This window comes from Lepidothrix coronata, unplaced genomic scaffold (genome assembly GCF_001604755.1).
Source record: "Lepidothrix coronata isolate B3197 unplaced genomic scaffold, Lepidothrix_coronata-1.0 Scaffold78, whole genome shotgun sequence".
NCBI classification, from domain to species: Eukaryota; Metazoa; Chordata; class Aves; order Passeriformes; family Pipridae; genus Lepidothrix; species Lepidothrix coronata.
In genome coordinates, this window is record NW_016690258.1 from 2687794 (window position 1) to 2707580 (window position 19787).

The 19787-nt window shown below is 45.9% G+C and overlaps 1 long non-coding RNA gene across 2 annotated transcripts in view; it reads right to left on the minus strand.

Annotated features, from left to right (window-relative positions):
• LOC108499781 overlaps positions 1-19787 on the minus strand; it is a 227722-nt gene that overhangs the window by 181659 nt on the left and 26276 nt on the right. Inside the window, exon 1 of one of the 2 annotated variants that reach the window (XR_001875651.1) lies at positions 5881-5967. The exons of the other annotated variant lie outside the window; for it this stretch is intronic. This is a non-coding gene — a long non-coding RNA (uncharacterized LOC108499781). Of the gene's footprint in view, positions 1-5880; positions 5968-19787 lie in introns of those variants that run through there. 2 annotated transcript variants of the gene reach the window in all.

The following is a 19787-nucleotide window of genomic DNA, read 5'->3' on the forward strand; positions in this document are numbered from 1 at the left end:
CAAGAGAAATAATCCAAGAGAAATAATCCAAGAGAAATAATCCAAGAGAAATAATCCAAGAGAAATAATCCAAACCTTCCCAGGCTGCTTGGTCTGAGCAAGGAACTGTCTTCTTTTAGGATCAAACAGGGGTTCCAGCTGTCCCCCACGAACAAGGGGACAAGTTCTGTCCGTGTCAGGTACAACGACCTCATCTTTCTCCTCATGCAGGACCTCTCACTCCCTGCATGAGGAGTGTTCTCTCTAGTCAGCAGAAGGGCAGAACTTGAGGAGGTGGATTCAGCCCCCAAAAGCCAAAGCTGAGAGCAGAAGCACTGTGGACAAAGGGAGAACATGCCCCCAGCACAGTTAAGTGCTGAAGACCAGGTGATGGGAGCATGCCCAAAAGAGGCTTCTGCTCCTTTCTCCCTCAGAAAGGGACAGTGAAACTCAGCAAGACACTGGTGGCCTGATTTGACTGCAGGGAGTTCCTGCTTAAAATAGCTGTTCTAGTGCTGCCACAAAGCATTTTCTTCATAAAATATTGGGCAGAAATAGATGCTAACAAAACTGAGGAGAGAAAGAAGAAGCACAGAGAAGCACTTAAAGGCTCTGATAAGTTTCTAGTGAGAAGCAGCACTCTCTTACTAAACCAAGTTCAATCTGCCAAAATCTGCTGTTCTGCTCCTTTAAATGGATAAATTGTGAAAATCTGTAATCACAGAACAGTGATTTAGGAGATGGAGTTAAATGAGACTTTCCTGACCCAGTATGGTCCAGAGCAGGGTACGTTGCTGGGTAAAGGCAGGAGGTCCCTGACCAGCCTGTGGGGCTCAGCAACACGTTCCCCAAGCTGAGGGGAGCACAGCACAGAATGGCTGTCAGAATGGCTCTGTGTCCTACCCATGCTCAGAGTATGCATTGAGATGAGAGATGTTTATTAATATCGTCACATGAAACAAACTGTATGAAATTATTGAGACAACCTAGAGAGTCCAGTCCTGACATGCTCTTTAGTTCCGAAACCAATATTTATCTCTGTATGACAGAAAGAGGAAAGATTGGTGGACTGTAATAAAAGGGGAATGAAGGTTCAGGACAAATTCCATTTCCCTGCTGTAGACCAGTTACAGCCAAGATCCCAACAGCTTGGAGAGTATGCGAGGAAAAGTGGAGAAAAATAATAGACATAACACAGGAGGTTCAGAGCATGTCATTCTGTTTTCAGCTACTCAAAAAGAGATGAAAAAACCTCTGTTTTCCACATCCTGCTGTGTTACATTGTTGACAGAGCCTCTCTTACTTGCTTTAACAATAAGCCACGGTATCACCAACCCCTCGTAATCCCTCTGTCGATGTCCACGCTCAGGATGGGCCCTCTGGGAGGACTATCAGAAGTCCAGCAGCAGAAAATGAACAAGATACATTTGCAATCCTTTCCCTTGTGAATCCTGGTGCCCCAGGAAACAGGAAGAGTTTTGCCTTTTGGCTTCATAGGCATGTGGATTGAATATAGATACCAGCTAAGCACAAGCAGGGATGCAATCCTAAATTATTCATTCCTTTCAATCTTCTGCAGTGAGCTCCAGGAGAGCTCCTGCACAGTGGCAGCAGGAAATGTTACTTAAGCCATGCATTGTAGGCTGGCAGTGAGACAGCAGTGCCAGTGGGAAGTCAGGCCTGGACAGATGGGGAACCTTTAGACTCGTGGCAGTCTCAGGCCAGGAACATCATCTCTCTCAGGATGCACCTCAGACCATTGAGCCCGTGGGTGAAGGAAGCAGATGAGGGGCATAAACAAGAATGAGGCGAGAGTCTGCTCAAACCCTGCCAAAAATCCCCAGCTGCCTGTATTTTATGGCCAGGAAAGAAGCAAGGAAGAGTCCTTTCCCATCATTTAAATTCATCTGTCCCAAACACCCACTCGGACCTGGTCCCAATTCTGGCTGGGTTTGCAGACCCCAGAGGGACAAGTCAGTCACCAGAAGCAAAGGGAGACACGTGTCTACCACAGACAGTCACAGCAACCTCCGTAACCAACTTACTCATCTGCTCCTGTTCCATAACACAACCTGTCTGCTCCAAATCATGTGGAAAATCTGGGGATGACTGGGCAAAGCCTTCACACACCAGGTGACTCACGCACGTACCGCCTGAGCTGCTCTGAATTTTCTCAAACCCTCATATCCTGGGAAACTGGCGAAAAAGCTTATTCCAAATGTTAAAGAGACATGGTTGAAACATGCCAGTGCAAACCTGGCCTGCACAAATGATCCATTACCATCAACAGGAGTCTTTTCTCTGGCTTCAGCAGGTTGATTATCAAGCCAAAGCTAAGGAAAAGGAAGAGAAGATCACCAGCTTCTTGAATTTATACTGTTTAGAGCAGCTGTGATCTAGACATGCTCCCTGATGGTGAAGGGGATAGGACAGCAGCCATAAAACACATCTATGCTTTCAGTAAACCACAGCATGTCACACAATGACAACTACTAAGTGTTAAAAAGGCCACTTGAGAAGTGTGGCAGAGTTAAATCGTGTCACAAAACAGACTCCTCCTGTAGTTTGCTGGTGCTCTGCACAGTCTTGGAAGTGCCTCCAGCACCTGAGACAGGTGGGAAAGCACATCCATGCAACACAGCCATTCACAATACTCATCCCAAGGGCTGTGTGTCCTTCCAGCTCCTGTTTGTCCCCTACATAACTTAAGGCATCACATCTTTACCATCCCAAGGGCAGAAGGAGCTGACACAGGACTGTGTTCACAGGGTCCTCCCTTTATTCCCCTCCCTGCTCTGGACAACATGCCACCAGTGGCAGGGGACAGACCTCAGTGACAGCTCAGTGCCCTGCAGTGTAGCACCAAAAGGAGCCAGAAGTAGCCAGACACACAAAGGCTTGACCTTTTACTCTTATTTGACTGCCATTTTTTCCAGGAACTCGTTAAAACTACAAATAAAATGAAGTTTAATTTAGATGGATTTTTGTGCTGAAATGGGAGATGGGTGAAAAGAAATAAAAGCCCCTCTTCATAAAAAATGGAATCATATGTCCATGCCTTTAAACTTGTTTTCATAACTACTTTCAGAACAGAAAATTCATTAAATCTGATCCTTTCCCACAAAGATCTCAATTTCAACAAAAATTTTCTAATAAAAACACTTTCATGGAAACATTTGTGGCCAACTTGCATTTTATTCTATTCCTAGAATATGCACCTTATGGGTCTGGAAACAAGATGGTAATTGTAGGGGGAACAGGTAAATTTTTTACTTTAGTGAGTTTTTCTTAAAGACCTTTCTCTCACCCAACAATGGGAAATGCCCTAATTCACATTTGGTTTCTGCTGGCAAAGATTTTCAAAACTCCATGGAAAAAGGCTGAGGCTGCTATTTGACTGTACCTCTGCCTCCCAGCATCAGAACAGACACTTAGACATGATTTCACCATTTCACTACTCAAGCAAAACAACAGCCAAGCCCAGTCCTGCCAATATCCAGACTCTGGAGCCATTAACCATTCCCTATTGCTGTGGGCCTTGCTTGCAAGTGAGACATTAACCAACAGCTGCAGATATTCTCCTGCTCTTCAACACCCTCCCAAACTCTTTGTCCCCAGCAGCATCTAACAGGAGCCAGTACATACAGAGACATCACGATCAAATTCATGCCAGGCAAGAAGGACAAAGTCACAGATATGAGAAAATGGGATTATCTGCTTCATTGCTGCTTGCTCTGGAAAAGTTGCAAAGTCCAGGACAGTAAAATTTCCACTGAGCTTGCATTTTCTGTGATGTAACTCTCTTAAATGATTTAAAAAAAAAAAATTAAAAATGCAAACCTGCTGCTGACAAAATCCCATGTAAACGGTGTCACTTGTGACTAGGCTTGTCACAGTCCACTAACAGGCTGAGGAGCAGGAGGCTTTTCTTCAGCAAAGAGATTAAGCATGTATCTGTTTCAACCTCAGTACAAAGGAAGGGGCATCACCCCTCAGGGAAGCTCTGAGACCCAGCTCTTCCTTTGCATGGCCTTCTGCCCACTGACTTCACCTTGTCTTCATTCTAATAAACAGAACAAAGTCATTGCTTCTCTCTAAAGAGCCACCAACAATGTGTCAAGGCCACCAATAATGTGTCAGCTAAAGACCCGAAATGCAGGTGGCACAAGGGAAACTGGGCTCTGCTGCTCCACCTCTCCCCTCCTGGCTGCATCTGCCCTGTCACACCTGATCCAGGGCTGTGTCCAAGTCACACTCCTGCTGTTTAACAGCACAACAGGATGGAGGGAGTTCAAAACAATCAGTCTTCACCCAAGTTCAAGCTGTTCTTGGGTGCCACATTCACATGGTTCCAGTTCTCCATTTCCAAACCACATCCCAGGCTCAGAACTGGATGAAGCTTGGTTCCATTCAGGGTGCACAACCCGGATGCATCTGTGCTGGAAGCAGGGAGTTTGATCACTGCTGGGCTTTCCAGGTCAGGAATGGGAGATGAGCTTTCTGACCCACCTCTCACTGGAAACACTGGCACTCCCAGGATTTATTTTGGGATTACCTCCCTTTGCTCTCTGCTTTAGGACAGTAGGACCCTGAAACCTTGCCCTAAAGGCAAACAGTGCTTTGTGCCATCCTTGTTCTTCCTTTCAGCAACAAAGGAAGACTCTTCTGCCCTGTTAGATCTGACTGGAAACAAGGCTTTGGGACCTCCTTTTCTAAGGATGAGGCAAAGCATTGAAATTGCAGGTTTTAGCTTAACGTGGCCTCTTCAGGAGAGGGACAAATGTCTCCATTCAATTAAACAGAAGCGATGACCAAGGGTAGCACCAGTTTTCCTTTCATGGGACTCAGTCTTGTGAACTCGGTGCCAGGACAATACAGCTCACAATGGCAAATGCTTGTCCAAATGCTGCAAAAGTTGCCCTTAAATTCACTGAATATTCCACACATCCAGAAATACTGCTACAAAATTAAGTATTGGTGAAAAAAATGCATGTATGTTTTACTTCAGACATTTTTCTGAATCTTAGAAAGGACAAAACACCAGGGAAAAAATTGAACATGTATCCACGCATCTACTAATCCACGGATTTCTCAGCTGCTCAATCTAGCCACACTTTCTAGGAAACACATCTGAACTTGAAGCAGCAAGATCTCAACATGACCCAAAGTGCAAACTGCATGTGAGATCCATTTGTAAGACTGATGTATCCTAGAAATTTCTGCCAGGGCTGTATTTGTCATGGAGTTGTGTAGACACGTTTGTTGCAAATGCAGTAGCAGGCAAAAGGCACAGGAACACATTCTGCAGTGGGAGAGGAAGGGGATCGTTTGCTCAGGGAATACTTTTTGGTTCACTGATAAATATTCTGAAGGTAAAAATAATTTAATTTTTTGTCTCCTGGAGAGATAAAAGGGGCTGGTCCAGCTCCCATCACGTGACCAATTTGACCAAGGAACCAGATCTGCTCCAATTGAGCCCCACAGAGCAGGCTCTCACAAAAATGGGAAGCTCCCTTCATCTGAACTTTTGGAAACCCTCCTGTCTCTATCAGTAGGGAAACACCAGCAAAAACACAGGCCACAACACCATTCCACCAGAGCTGGTCCCCTGGGTCCCTGCCTTGTCTATCCCACCAGACAGCCACCGTCCCTGACACCTGAAGTCCTTCCACAGCTCACAAAAAACAGATCCTCCAAGTGCCTTGGATGTGCCCCAGATGCAGGCTGACCGTGGCAGGATGGTGACTGTGCTCTGGGTGTGTTTTGGAAAGAGCATGGCAGCATCAGGCTGGCACTGACCCAACTGCCAAATCACCCAGGGCAGCTGCCTGTCAGTGCCAGCCCTCAGAACTCATTTCCCCACCAGCTATTTCTACAGTGTTTGGGCTCCTCGCTGTTTACCTTAAACCCCAGCCATTTCTGCTAATCCAGAGAAGGTGTGGAAGACTCCTACAACCACCATGTTGATCAGCACAAGCTTGGCAACAGCTTCTCTGCAACTCCCTGCCTGGCACAAGCCTCCTCTTATCTGTGGTGCCCTGGCAAACAGGGCACTGCTGGCTCTCTCAGGCTGGCCTTTGCCTCCACCACCTACCTCTGTTTATGTAACTTTCCCAACACACTTGCAAATATGATAAAGGTTAATCTGGTACAAAAGGTAAATAGGGTTACACAAAGCTGGATTTAGCAATTTAGTTTTTATTGGCCACTAAGGCAGGCAATTCTTCGATGCAGGTAATGAGGAGATAGTCAAGCTAGATAAAGGATCTGTGCAATATAAACATCCTCCCAAAAGCCTGCTCCCCCGCTTGCATAAGCGCTGTAATCATGAAAGCAATTCTTAATGGAGCCACTTGGCAGAGGCACAGCAAGCTGTGAGCCTCTCCCAGCTGATGGACGGGCTCCAAGAGCGTGTTACTACAGCGCTGCAGCGAGCAGGAGGAGGGGCAGGAGCGGGGGCAGGACAAAGCTGGATCCAGTCTGCAAGCAGTGGCACTGGGGCAAGGCCAGGTCTCCTCTAACATGTCACCTCTGTGGTTTGGAGCAGGCCAGTTATCTGTCTGTGCTCAACTCTACGTCTGTAAATCCAAATGGATGATTTTTCCCTTTGTGCCCCATGCTTCGTGGGTAAACTCTGGCAGTGAAGGTTGATCTTTACACACAGGTGAGGGGTTCTGGCTGAAAGTGCTACTGTCACCGAGAAAAACTGCAATATTACCCCTCCTAATAAGTGACTTATTTCTTCCTGACCTTCTAATATCTGTCCTTTGCCTTAAAGAAGGAAAAATAAAACAAATCGAGATTCATGTTTCCTGCCCTCTTTCGTCTCTGTGTACCAAAACTTAGGACAATCCACAAAGCTGAACAGGAAACCTTTTGCACCTCGCATCTTGTGCTGTTTCGTCTTGTTTTCTCCTTCGCTATCAAATTGAGGATGTCCCCCCCAAGGAGCACAGAAGTGCCAGACCTGCCTTGTCTCTCTCAGCAGAGATCATCAGTGTTTCACACTGCACAGTTTCCCACTGAGGTGATGGCTTGGGCACTGCAGGCAGGACACCATCCTCGGCAGGTTCAGCCTGTTGCTTAGCTCTGGTTTCCTGGCAGTGGCACAAATAATACACTCCAGGCAGGGGGAATTCTCAGGAGAGTCTCTGTCCCTATGTTTTCCATGAAAAGTCAAAAAAGGAAGTGAAGTTTACTTCACTCCAAGAGTCATTAACTGCAGGACAGATCTAGCAGTCACTTGCTCCCCTGACATGGTTTTCTTACCAGGGGCAAAGGGGGCCTTATTCCCACAACAAGCAGTGCACATTCACCACCTGCAGGACTGAATCAGAGCCCAGGCATCCACTCAGATATCCATTACGCTCATTTCCAATGCCATACATTAAGAATTCCTCCTCGCCTGAACTCATTTAGCTTTCACTAAAGGATCACCAGGGATCTTCATCAGATAGACTGAGGAATTTTCCCTATCCTACACACTCTAAATAACTGTTGTTGAGTTACTATTTGGGAGTAACAGTGTGATCTCTTGGGAAAGATTAGATTAGAACCAGCAAGTTCTGGTCTAATGGACTAGATAGACTCAAATGTTTAGTCTAATAGACTACAACTTGTTTGCTAGTCCACAGCTTGCCACTGGCAAACTTCAGCTGAGTAACTGCCCTTTGTACATCTTTTCTGCCCTCTCTAAAACACGAGATGTACTTCTGCAGAGTGGTTGAAGACCGACAAATACAAAGTGCTACATAACAATTTGGGCTTATTATGCAGAGCAGGACCCACATTGGTCTACATAACTGACCATTCACCAGCTGTATCACAGAGGCCAGTAGAGCTATATTGGCCAACAAGGAATTATCTCCAGCTGGCAGGCACAACACATTTAGATTGACTGTGCTTCTGAACTTTGGGGTTTTGTTCAACAATCAAGTTAAAACTGACCTTTTGCAGGAGCATGAAACGTATCTGTAAGGATTATGGGCCTTTTCTTTCAATCTGAAGCTTCATCTTAACCCTTCTGAAGCTAATACACTTGTTTGCATCAACATTAATAAACTATCCAGCAATAAGTTACTCACCTAGGCAGCCCCATAGGTACAACAAAAATTACTCTCTGCCTGTATAGGACTGGGACCTACAGGAAGGCTGCAATTTCATTTTCTAGAAAAAAACCCCACTAGCTCTATCAGCATCCATGTCTGAGCTAGGACACTGGGCTAAGGCAGTTGCTTCAACTCACATACTGCAAGGACTTATTAGAAAAGGTGATCACACAGATATCCTCACAGTGCAACACCCGCTCAAACGTCCTTGTTTTTCTCATTCCCCTTTTTGCAACCCACCCTCAAATGACCCCATGTCACAGGCCGTGAACAAGCAGTTCTTCCTTCACTGAAGGTAAGAGAAAGGCTGCCAGGCTGCCAGCACCTTGGGTTTTGGTTTGGGTCTTGTTTGGGTCTTTTTGGAACCACCCATTTGGCATCAGTATCTTGCTACACTATAAAGTGGTGTTACTAAAGATAGGCAGACCAATTTTGGTTTGGGTTTTTTCTGAGACAAATCTGTAATTCTTCCATACATAATCAGCATCTTAAAATAGAGCTTACCTGCCTTCTTTCCTATTCCTTATACTTTTAAACTCTCTGACAGTCTATGAGCTTGCCTTACCCAGCTTTCAACTTCAAGTCTTATCACTCCCCACCTTTGACTACAGAAAACATAACCCTGTCTGGAGTTACACTCATTTTACAGCTTCACTACCAGAGCTGGTTTAAACTAACTGACCTCCACTGGCATTTAGGAAGCAATCTTGATATTTTTTTTAATCAAATTATTTGTTTCTCTGGGTAGTCTAAAATAATACTTGACACAAGAAAAACCTTATCACCTGTGTTTAACTGTGTGAGCAAAGGAGCAGCACAGGCATTCTTCTGAGAGATCAAATAACAAGTGTTCTTCTGCTGATAATAAAGGCTAACTTAAACCACCACCACTAATTCAGAGTGCAGGCTTGACACTTGTTTATCTGGACAAACAATTATGAAATGTTCTTTTGTCCCTGTGAGTGCTGTGTAGGCAAGTGTCGTGACTGTCTGGGTTACTTTAAAGGGCCACTGCTTAGGTGCCTATTCACTGAACAAGAGCTGCCTTGGGCAGATTGGCCAAGCTCAAGGACCACTGTTTCTTTCTGGCTCCCTTCACAGGACTGACTCCAATCTGACCCACGTGGAGATCTGGGATGTGATTTCCCAGAAGTGGCAGAAGTAGCAAGAAAAATTATGTTTTCCTGATGCATTTAGATCCCTAATGGTGAACTGTAATCAGGCATACAGGAGCCCTAAATGGTTTTTGAAAACAGAACCTGAGGAGTCTAAACAATATCTACACTTCTGTGATTTTTATGTGCACTTCTGAACTGGGACTTCATAACAACCTGTAGTTTTCCTCATTTAGAAATTATAAGTAACAATAGAAGACCATGTTACATTCTAGACCAGCTGCATACAGGTATGATGGTCCCCTCAGCATCTTGCCTGATACAGATGATTGCATCCCATCTTGGAAGACAACCTACTTGCAGAGGCCCACCTCAGGCATCAAGCTGAACTTCATAACTGCAGTCATGGAGCCAAGGGTAAGGGATCCCAGGCAGCTCAAACCCAACATATTTCCCCATCTTTTCGCGTTGATGTGCCCTATTGTCTGACTGCATGGCCCAGGGTGGTCCAGATCAGGTCACAGTCTGTGCTGAGCTGCTGAGAAGGAGCAAGTTCCCAGGGTAATGCCTTAACAGGGGCAAGAAAAGAAAAATCCAAAGCCAGCACAAAATGGCATCTTAACAGTTTTTCTGAGAAGCCAGGGCAGGAAAGCCATGTTGTTACATCCTTCATGATGTGGTCATGGGAATGCCATTACTTACACCCCACATCTGCTTCAGTGCCCTCCCATACACACCTCTCTTTCAATCCCTAATGAGACAAAGGAGGTTTTAAACTTACTTTGAATATGAGAAATCATATATTTAAGTAAACAGAGCTGGTCAAATACAGCGGTGACTTACAAAACCCCTGCAATCTACTTGTGCATGGAAAAACCTTATCTGCCTGTTCCCATGCTGCTAACTCATACCCCTGCTTCCAAACACAACACTCCCAGTGACATTGTGCACTTCACCTTTTTCTAACACAAAAGGAGAAGAGAGACCTGCTAATGAGGAGATTCAAGAGCACAGGCTTTGCCACAACACTAGGATGATTAAAGCTTTCAGAACAGGACCCAGCACCAGCACAACAAAGTATTACAGATGGCTTCAACCACAACCTATAAAACTGCTAATTGCCAGCAGATGCCAAAGATATCAAGGCCTTACCAAGGGTTCCAAAACCAATTTGACAAATGCACAGAAAACCCCATGGGAAGCTATTAAGCAGAGGACACATCTCTACTGGAGAGAACATCCCAGAAGGAAGTGTCACTTGGCTTATGTCTCTTACCAAAGAATGTATGTCTTACCTCTTACCAAAGATTTATGTCTCAAAACCAAAAAATCTGTGGAGATACTTCTCCCATGTCTCTTGGTTTATGTGCAGTGGCCACTGTCAAGAGCCAGTACAGGACTAGATGGGTCTCTTGCCTGGCTCAGTACAGCCACATTTCCCTTTTGAGGAAGGAAAGGTAACCAGAGACAACAGGACCTCAAGTACTATCTGCCGGAGTACAGTGCATTGCTCACACCATCCCATGGTGGATGGAAAGCTCCTTCAGAAACCTTGCACATGGATGAAGGGGTAAGAAGAAACAAGCTCCATGTGCCATCCCTGGCACAATCAGTCTGACAGCATTCCCATCTTGTCTCAGCAACCCCCATCTATAACCAGCTGATGGCACTTCCCAAATAGTCATGTCACTGTCCTTCCCTTCCCTAGTCAACAGCAGATGGTGAGCCAGATCCCTGGAACAAGAGCACAGGAATGGCTCTCAAACTCAGTCTCATCCACCTCCTTGGCCCAGGCTAGATCGATTACAGCTGCATCTTTCCAGACCAATGTCTACCTAATCTGTTCCTCGAGAGCCTCCAGTGATCCCAACATTTCCCCTTAGCAGATCATCTGCTCCACTGCTGAAAACCCCAAATCCAAAGCACAGACTACAGCAGCTGACCAACGTATCTGTGTCAGGTTAATATGCCCACAAATAAATCACTTGCTACTAACAACCAAACATTAAATATGTTGTCTTTTTAAGACTTATGCCAGTTCACAGCAACTGAGAAATTAACTTTATGCTTCCCCCCCCTCCTTTTTTTGTGTCCATTTTGCAGGTGGGAAAAATTAACAACACAAGGTTAAGTTAAGCAAAGTTTAAGGGCACCCTCTATATCAAACCAAAAAATCTATGGAGATACTTCTCTCAGGGCAGGCAATTTATTGTAGCTGTGCTTATCATTAGAGAAGTGGAAGGCGATGAAGAAATGCCCTTCACTTTAGATACACATCTCACCATAAATAGACTGCCTAATTAAACCACTTGTTTATAAAGAGGAGCTAGAGAGATTTGCCTTGTTCATAAAAACAAACCAGCTACCATTAAAGTTCTGAAGCTTGCTGTTTCAGGACAACCTGCCAGCTTTTCCCACCGAGCTCAGCCCCTTATACAGCAGGCAGCCACAGCGGTGCTGCTTTAGCACTGCTGGTGGTTACAACCACCACTGAGACTTCACCCAGGGCCAGTGGACTTAGCCAGGCAACATCCCTCTCTTTATTGCTGAACAGTGCAGCTGCATAATCATGGTGATCCATTAAAATAATAAACTCCACACAATAAAAATGTTAAATACCCAGTATAAGCTGGTAGAAGTACAATAGCTTCTTTCCCTGTTAAATGACATCCTGATAAAGATTTGTGTCACGTACACCATTTTCAGGAGCACAACACTATTCAAGGTGACTGTCCTGCAGGGTTTTGATCACCATAATCTTATTTTTGAGCAGGCAGTGCTGGTACAGATTGAGAAATGAGCAATAAGGCCTTATCACATAAATTAGTTCTCTTCAAGGCAGTGCTAATGTTGATAAGATGTCTCACGATAGCATGTCATGCAGAGGGACAAGAAAAGCAAGTGACTACGTGGAACCCTGAGTGTAAAAGGGAGCAGGGCCCAGCTCCAAGAACTGCCCTGGACCTGTGAGCTGCTGGAAAAGGCTCTGCCTGAGGAAACCAGCTCACACGAGCCTGTGGGAGGTGAAGGCACCACCCAGGCTGGCCATTTCATCTTTTCAGATGAGGACATCTTCCATCAGAGAGATGAAATAGGCACCATAAGGAAGAACAGAGGGCAAAATCAATGCAATTGGAGATAAAGCCTCTAATCACAACAAGGAACATCCACCCAACAACCCAAATCCATGCAGCTATTCTGCTGTACCAAGATTGCTTTGCTGATCATTTCTATCTACAAGCTGAGTCAAATTCTGCTGAACCCATGAAGTGAAAGTTCAGCTTCACATTTGCTTTCACTGCCTGCTTTCTGATGGCCTGGGCTGGTCAGGCAAATGAGTGTGTGACAGCTGCACTGCTGCTGCACAGCAAGCTGGGCCTCAAAATTGCGAGGTAGAGGCACAGAGAAACTGGCAGGACCTCACAGGCTGTAAACCAAAATATCTCGTGCCCACACTCAGACCCATTGCCAACATGTGTGGGACGTGTCCATCCTCCTGCTCTCCGATGTGCCCGTGTCAGGTGGCCCGTGGCACAGAGGCAGGAGCAGGGCTCATGCTTGCCTGAACCAGAGCCTGTGGTTCTTCCTCCTGTCTCCCTTCTGTGCTTTCTCCCATCTCTCTCTGCCCTGAGTTCCTGGCAGTGCCACGCTATACAACAGGATGAGCCATCTCTTTTGCAACAGGACTGGCTCACCCTCCTCTCAAGGTCATTGGTCCCTTCACTCATTGTATTATCTACATGACACACATTTTTTTTGCCTCCCTGCTGTTTATTGCTGGAAATTGGTTTGATCAGAACCTGTGAATCATGAAGCCAGCAATAAAAAAGTCACGAAGCCAAGAGGCTCAAATCTCACAGCACTTGTACCTTTCCTGTGTTAGGGGAGATATGAGTTTCTCCCTTCCCTCGAAATGAAATTCCTGCTAATGGCCTGTGCTGAGGGGCAATGGGATCAGCAAAACACACCTGAAAGTCCAAGGTGCAGAGGTCTACAGCACTGCAACATATTCCAGCTAACAGTGTCGTAAGCAAGCTGTTAGGGATGGAAAAGGGAGGAATGGCCATTTTTTACCTACATTTTGAAACTGAATCAATATTCGAACCTTCACCTCTGTTTAAAAGCCTAAGTGCAGTATTCAGAAAGCATACACAACATATTTGGAGAGGGAAAAAATAAAAACACGAACAAAACAACAAACCAACAACAGCACCAAGCTAAGCAGTAGTAAATCTGGTAAGAAATCCACCTCCCTCCTGAATCCAAGCCCAAAAAAACATCTTGGTGCAACTTGCCCCCACGAAGTTCTTTTTAATTTCTGAGTATTTCTGCAGTTCTTAATGTTTGCCTGGGACCAGAGCTGGCTGCTCTGCCACACTGAGAGCCATTCTTGCAACATGCCTGAAAAGCTTTTCCTCTGGCATGTTACAACTGACATTAGATTTACTGCAGCTGCAGCAGCACTGCGTGTAAATCTGCTATTTGGTGGCTGCAGACTTTGCCCAGATCCCCTCAGATGACAGGAAGCCTTAGACTGACCTGACAGCTTGTTTCAGCAGCCTTTTCTCCAGGGCATGGCATTAATTCACTGTTAGTCAAACACCACACCGGCTGGCGCACCCCAGCAGGAAAGATCCTCTCCCATAAAACCACAGGCCTGAGTCAAGGACTGAAAAGGCTCGTGCGCCCATAGGAACTGCACTTTTGGGAAGCCTAAATCATCTCAAGAGGCTTTCAAAACACCAAAGGGCTAAGAGCAGAAAGTTCAGAAGAACAGATTGCATTCTATAACCTGCTGCTCTTGGCCACCTTCAAGCACAGTGCTCTTAAGAAAGCAAAAGAAAACAGCTGAGCAATGGATTTCATTGCTGTTATTAACACTGAATGGAACTTTGCTGCCCTAATAGTTTGACAGGCAAATCAATGGCAAAGCTTGGCCACTTGCCAGCCCCAGTGGTGAAGCACTGGGGAGCACCGGGAAGCAGAGCTTTCCCAACCTCTGCAGATATCATCGTACAACCTGAGGCACACGATTTGATTACCCTTATCTAAACTTGCATGTTATTTGTACCAAGAGTTGCTTGGATGCAGAAATCATTTTGATGACTTCCTATAATGCTGGATTCCACTAAGCTTGTGGCTCTGGAGAGGCATTTCAGACACTTGCTCCAAGTTCCTTGAGCAATGTGAAGAAACATTTGTCAGCCTAAATCTGAACACACAGTCCTACTTTGACATGACATGATCACAATGAAAACTTTTCTGAATGAGACAATTCTGGATGCTCAGTCTTTCACCAGGACCTTTGCAGTATTAACTTTTTCTTGGAGCCATGTTGCTATGAAAACCTAGCAGCCATCACTGCTGCACAGAGGATCACTTAACAAATGGATCCTGAAGTCTCAAACACCAGAATGCAAATGAAAGTTTCTATTCATTTATTCAAACTACTATTTTTACAAAAGATATTCCGAGGGTGGAAAAGTGCTGACCTGTGATTTGCCAGACCTCTGAAACAGGCAGCATGTGAAAAGCCCAGAGGACAGAGAAAATGGCTAAAAATCTAGGCCTCCAGTAGGCAATTGGATGAGGCTTGACAACACAAAGATGACCAGAAAGCTGAACTCAAGTCCAAATTCACACTGAAAATTCAGATTTCCTTAATGCAGGGGTAGATACCAGGGAAAGGTGCAACAGTTAACATCTCAACCACCACAGCTGAAGAGTTACCTACATCTCATAACACAGAGAAAACAAACACCTGAAAAGCAAGAGATGAAGGTGAGAGCAGAATCAGACTTCTCAAGCATTGCTTTTACCAGACAGACACTCCACAAAACACAGAGATTGCAAATCCATTCCCTGTTGGTTGTCTCAGGTTATTCAGCACACCAGCACGGCTGTGGATTAAAACAAAAACAAAGCCCCCAAGCCTCTGTCCACATCAGCTCCCACATTTCTCCATTTCCCGGAATCTTATAGGCCAGAAAACAGAGAACTCTTGCTAGACCCAAAACTTTTATCACAGTGTTTTTGTAACCCTCTTCTTGAAAACAGTTGATTAAATATTGCTGTCATAAATTCAGCCCAGTAACAGCTGGGACAGATTTACAGGGGATGTGTTTTTTTTATGACTATCTATTATTCATGGTGTGTTAGCCTTTACAATGTGTTTAGCCAAGGAAAAAAAAAAAAGATAAGATATCCTCTGGTTGATTATTGACAGATACTTGGCAGCTTGTGTCTCCAGGACTGCCTGGTCACAAATAAAATAAATCCAGCCTCTGGAAGCTCTGATTTGATAACTTGACTATGTCAGACTGGAAAATGATATGGACTGAAGAGGACAGGGGTAATCATTTGTAACAAACACAGTATTTTTGTCTCTTAAATCTCAGGCAAAAGTTTGTCAGAGGGGCTGAGCTGTCAGCCCTGGAGGTGTGTGGTAAACGCTCTCCCAGAAACAGCCATGGCAAGATCTACTGACCCAAAGCCTCCTCCTCAGGAAAGCAGTGTCTGCTCTGAAGGTACCAGTGTCACGTGGCAAGAGGATTTCAGGTGACAAGTGGGTATGAGAGGAATTATGTCAGGTGTCAGTCAGTCACAGATGTCCTTGTAGGACATGGACAAGGAGCCAATCTCGCCTCAGCCCCAACAGCAACACTGCTAACACACACTGCTCTGGGTGCCCTGTCAGCTGCAGGGGCATGTTCAGCTGAGCTACAGACAATACAGATCAGTGCCTGTTCCCAGAGACATCACTCTTCTTTCTAAGCAAGCCAGAAGATGCCAAGACATGACACTGAACTGTGTTTCTATCCAGCAGCTGAAGCCTAGTTTCTCCCCAGGTTTTGTCCTGTGAGCTTCCCTAGTTTTGAATGGGAAGTAGCAGGGGAGACTGTCAGTGGTGGCATTCCTGACATCAGCTTATCTGGCCAGTACCATCCCTTAAAAAGGGGTGACAGGGATGAGTTAGGTCCCTCACTTTATTTGCACACACAAACACAGGTGACATTAAAGCACTATCCATATGTTTTTACCTTGCCTGTATCCTACAGACTTCAGATGCTGCTCAGGAGTGACATCCCTGTTGCACCTCAAGCATCTGTAAGTCCTGATCCTAAAACCACAGTGTGGAGGGACTTTCAGAGGCTGAGCTTCCCAAAAGAGGAAAGCTTAGGGAGAAACCTGCAGAAATGTGGTGCATTGAGCAGAGGTACCAACACCCACAGAAGACAGCCCTCAACCCATTTGAATGCCCTGCATCTCCCAGGACAGGTTCACCCCCCACCCTCACAATGAACAAAAATGCTGCTGAGCACATCCCAGCAGCTCAACACAATCCTCTTGCTGGAATTTGACTGTCCAGGCTCTTTGCCTATGCACACCTGCTTCTCCCCTCAGTTTGGTTTGCTGCTCTCCCCTCCAAGCCACCACTGCTCATGTGGGTATATAAGCACCAAGACAAGCTTTACAGAAGTAATCTCTTTAAAATGAGGCATTTGTATTCGCTCTGAGCTGGGGATCTCTGCCAGCAACTCAAGCAAGAGATTTTTTCAGTCAGCTGGGCAGGCTCCTTCTGCTGGGAATTACAAGAGCTGATTTCAAGCCTGGGTTTATTTCAATCTTGGTCAAGGCACTTCATCCCTCCAGAGTTTTTCTTTTCAGACTCACTTGTCTGCTGTTGACTATTAGATAAAGATGAACCTAGGCCAATTAAATAACAGCTCTTTAATTAGCTTTTCCTTCTCACCAGTCATGTGAAATACTGTTTGCTTGCACAGCAGAAATAGCAAGATCCAAGGTGAATGTGTTTTATTATTGATCTTGCACAGTTCATTGTGCTCACAATTTCCTCAATTAGAAAGACCAAGACAACCAGAGATTGGAAACAGCTTCTCAGCTGAGCTTCCCTTCTGGTTATAACCTGAAGTGTTGTTTTAATTCTCATACATCATTTGTTTGCTTTGCCTGTTGGCCAAGTACCTCACCCCACCCCTTCATATGACTTCTTCCTTTGGTTGACTCCATGCATGACTGGACTTCTAAACTGCAAGAGGTCACCTGACACACAGGTCAGTCAAACATTAACTCTCAAGCACCTTGGTGTCACCAGGACACCAGCTGCTCATACATCCTGGCTCACAAGTCACCAGGTTAGGTCATCCCCCCTAGAACATTTGTGTACTACACTGCCAGCTACCTTTACTGCTCCATTAGCAGGAGCCATGTGCCTTTTGGAGAAAGAAAATATAAACTGTTAGCTACCTGCTCATCACTCCAGTGAACAAGTTCTGAGCAGCCTCCTGCCACTGGTGGAGAAACCAGAAATCCCCCTCCCTAAACATTTAACAACACCCCTGAAAGCCTGAATTGTTTTCTGTTTGTATGGCTTTACTAGGCATTAGTGACCAAAGCCTGAACTTAAACAGAAAATACCTTACTACAGTTGGCACTATTGTCATCGGGGGGGCTGTGTGGCCACCAGAGATGACCTCGGAGCAGTGCTTGAGCTCAGGGCAGAGCTGGGCAGACCTGTCTGTGCCCACCTGGGGAAAGCCCCCCACCACCACTGGGGTCGGGTCAGCCCCAGAAGGCACTGCCCAGCAGCCAGATCTCAGCAGAAGAGCTGTGACCATCAGCGAGCTGGTTAAATTAAATAAAGTTCAGACTGTGCATAGGAGGGAGAGACTCATCTTCACTCCTGCTAAGACCTTCTAAAGGTGCTAATTGCTCTCTCTAGGAAACAGCATTCCCCAGACTCCAGTTATTTGGAGGCACACACGGCTCTGTTTTATCTCTGGTGGCGATACCAGGTGGGTGAAACTGCAGCAGGGAAAGGATAAAACCAGAGAAGGTCTTGTGTTGTGTGACGGAGGCAGTGACGCATATCAAACAGAAAACTTCAAAAGCTCTTATCCAGCTCGGAGCTGGGTGATGATGTGTCTCCTCAGAGGAAGCCGATAGCCTTGAGAGACAAAGGGCCCCCTGAGAGCCAGGAACGCACAGCCTCCCGCCTGCCTTCATTAAAGCTTTGGGCCAGTTCCCAAAGAGCTGTGTCTCTGAGGCTGCTGCCAGGGTGGGAGATAAGAGCACAGAAGAGCTGCATCTGCAAACCCTTTCCTGCCACTCCCCCTCCCTGGGCCTGCCTGTTGCACCAGCACATTAACCTTTTGTGCTTCCCATCCCTGGGTTTTTTTCTTCCATATATGTCTTGTCTTCCACTGTCATTGCAGCCCTCAGGTACAGAGGCTGCACCAAAGCACAGCAGTTTCATTCCAGGCCTTGGGAACCATTCAGGAAGCACCACTGGGCCAGTCTGAGCCTTGGTTTCATCCAGGACCTGCGAACCCAATGGCCACAGATTGCAGGGAAGGCACGAATGGCCCAAGGGCACAGTCAGCTTCAGGCAGAGGCCTGTGAAACAATAACACAGGAGTCATGCTGCAAATTCAGACAGGAAGGAGGGAGATGTATGAGGCCCCACCAGAGCCCCAGGGAGGACTTGGGCAGGTAAGCTGCTCTTACTCATCCTGTAATTCATCTGGGAGAGAACTTCCTTGGATTCCCATTGCACAATTATTACTGCCACATCTTCAAGCACCTTAACCCATGCCTCAGATAACCTTCCCTTTTAAAAGCACCAGGATTTTAAAATTCTTTATCCGTTTGTCTTTACCGATACCATGACCAAAGAGTTTTTAAAATTGTGATTTGGCCTGGAATGGGGACAGGATAGGAAAGACTCAATACAGTTAGAGATGAGAAAACAAGTAACCACCTTTATCTTGCAGTTTTTCCATGGGAAAACCACCATTTTCTATTGCCAGATCCTTTGTAGCCCACGTTAGAAAGGAGACACAGGAGCAAATTCCTAGGTGGCAAGTTTTGAACTTCAGCTTGCATCAGCACAGGGAAGATTATGAAGGAGGCACACTGTGATGTCTGTGCCAGGTCACCCTTCCTAATCACCCTCTCACCAGGGCTCACTTCTCTCTCAGGCACACACAGAGGTGTCACAAAAGACTCCAGCACTGCTGGCAGACAACACACAGGCACAGCTTTTGGGCTCTGGTAAAGCCTCGTGCAGATACAGTGCGTGCCCACCCCAGTCCCATACTCTGACACCCAGCTGACATTACCCTTCAGCAACTTCAGTCTCTGTTCTCATCTGTGACTTCCTTTCCTTCCAGGCAGCAGCTCTGTAAAAACTCGAGTCACTTAACTAAACCCTGTGACAGGACTGAAGATGTTCTGATGCCCCATGAGACCATGTTGCTTGGGACTTCTGCTTTCCTACCAGAGCCAGAGCTGCTGACAGACCTGGGACAGTTCCCCATTTGGAGGATTTAAATGGAAAGAGGGCAGGTTTAGATTAGATATCAGAAAGAAATTCTTCCCTGTGGGGGTGGTGACGCCGTGGCACAGGTTTCCCAGAGAAGCTGTGGATGCCACATCCCTGGAAGTGTTCAAGGCCAGGCTGGATGGGGCTCTGAGCAGCCTGGTTTTGTGGAAGGTGTCTTTGCCCATGGCAGAGGTTTGGAACTTGATGATCTTGAAGGTCCTTTCCAACTCAAACCATTCT